This window comes from Bidens hawaiensis, unplaced genomic scaffold (genome assembly GCF_021521415.1).
Source record: "Bidens hawaiensis isolate Kalapana, Puna unplaced genomic scaffold, B.hawaiensis_p1.1 tig00022890_1, whole genome shotgun sequence".
In the NCBI taxonomy this organism is placed as follows: Eukaryota; Viridiplantae; Streptophyta; class Magnoliopsida; order Asterales; family Asteraceae; genus Bidens; species Bidens hawaiensis.
In genome coordinates this window covers 338,010-340,556 of record NW_027493578.1, presented here as the reverse complement: position 1 = coordinate 340,556, position 2,547 = coordinate 338,010, and positions in this window count along the sequence as shown.

The following is a 2,547-nucleotide window of genomic DNA, read 5'->3' as shown; positions in this document are numbered from 1 at the left end:
GCGAGGGACTCGACTGCACTTTATTTTATAAGAATATTGGTGATGATCTTCTCCTCGTTCAGATATATGTCGACGACATTATCTTTGGGTCAACAAACGACAAGTTATGTAAGATATTCGAGAAGTCAATTGTCATACCCCAACCTACGGCAGAAATGCCGGGGCGCGAACTGATTGCTCACAGCTTTTCAAAGGTTACTATCATTCATAAATAAAATGACAATATCTATTAATTAAATTAAGCTTTCAAATAAATCAAATATAACAAATACATAATCTAAAATTATACAACAATACAACTTATATCACAAATGATTTTAATTAATTATTTTCTAACTTAAATTCTTCACTAAGTCTTCACCAACCTGCATTAAATTCCTACGATAACCTGCATATGCGTATAAAATAGAATTTTGTCAACAACACATGTTGAGTGAGCAACACACCAGTTTAGTTGTACATATAGTATATATAACAAAATACGTAGTTGCAACAAGTCATATGAGAATAACAAATTAACCAAATGAGCAAGTATAACTGAGATTTCGAGAAGCATAAAGGCTAACGACTGACGTATGATCATACTAGACTGAGATTATGTTGGACCTCTCCGAATGCGGAAACATACAAAGCAAGTAAGAACGTAAACAAGTAAGGTATAAGTTGTTAACACATAAGATAATAGTTGCACTTTTGTGTATGAGTATATATGAGAAAGTATATTTACGCATATGTCCCCAAAACGTGAAAAACAAGTAAAAAGAGGGGAATGTGGTACTCACCTTGATAAAAGAACAAAGGTGAATGAGATTATTAAGAATACGAGAAATCACACATGAACGTTAAAGCCTAGTAAAGAACAAAGATAATACGAATACATTTAAGTAAATGTACAAGATTGATTTATGAAACTTGATAATTTTAAATTAATATTATACTCCCTTTTTAATCATGATTAATATAATATTATATATACAGATATATTATATAAAATAATTAATTTGTTAATCGTATATAAATGAAAATATATCCTTTAAAAATATTCCTAGTCTTATATATATATATATATATATATATATATATATATATATATATATATATATATATATATATATATATATATAGGGTAAGGATCCTAAGAGAACCCTTTGCAAATTGAGAACTTTAAGAACCATTTTGGATCACTAAAAACACCTTTAAAAAATATTTAAAAAAAATCATAAAACACAAAATAACAAAAATTTTAAAAAAGTAAAAAAACCAAAATTCTTATATTTCATTCTGGTTTCATTAAAAAAAAATTAAAAAAAAACGTCGTATTATACACATATGTATAATTTTATATAATCTTTAGTTACGTAATATACACATATGTACAGTATCATTTATCTTAAATTATACACATGTGTACAAAAAACATGTAAATATACATATATGCATATATTATACATATGTGTATATAATTTAGCTAAACCGAGTTTTTTTTTAATGAAACCGGGATGATAAAATAAGAATTTTGGTTTTGATACTTTTTTTGATTTTTGTGTTTTTTTTATTTTATGATTTTTTTTATTTTTGGGGTTTTTGTGGTCCAAAATGGTTCTCTTAGTTCTCAATTTCAAAAAGGTTCTCTCATGATCCTGATCATGATCCTATATATATATATATATATATAGGGGTGAGTTAACGTACAATAATGGCTTATCGTACATTAGGTACGCGACATTCCAGAACGTTTGATTAAAAAACGCGCGGTGGCAATTTCGTAAATAACCCAACAGTAGTTCGCGATCAAAATTCGTCGATTACAAATCAACTCTGATCCGAATTCGGAACTTGTCGCTCATTCTAATCCAATTTCTAAAAACTCTAATCACAGCTTACAGTATGAAATCTTAGAAGTCAAAAACCAAAATTAAAAAGAACGTCACTGAACATTAAAAATCTTCAAATTGATCAAAAATTGATGATTTAATCAATCGAATTGATGTGTAAGAGGCTTTAGAATCATCAATCGATTATGAAAATACATATTAACACACTTAATTGAGCTATGATTAGGGTTCATGTTTAAACGTTCTACTCAAAGTTTATACGTTTGACCAAAATAAACACCAAAATGATGATTTTAATCAATCGGATTGATGTGTAGAAGTATTTAGAATCATCAATCGATTATGGGATTGCAGAAATAACGCACTCAATCGAGCTCTTATTAGGGTTCAAAATGTTATGCTTAAACGTTATGAAACAAAACTGAAGACCTATAAACGTTCTGATACGTTCAATGAAGTTCTGAGTGTTGAAAAAATGAACATCTTTAAACGTTCTAATACTTTCAATGAAATTCTGGGTGTTCAAAAATCATGAACATCTTTAAACGTTCTAAGAAGTTCTGGGTGTTCAAAAAAGTTTAGAAGTTCTGAACTTCTAAACAGAACTTCTGAACTAACAAAAAAAAAATTAAACACCTGAAGTTCAGAACTTCTAAACAAAACTTCTAAACTAACAAATGTTAAATGTTGTGTTTTTTCAAATGTTAAACCT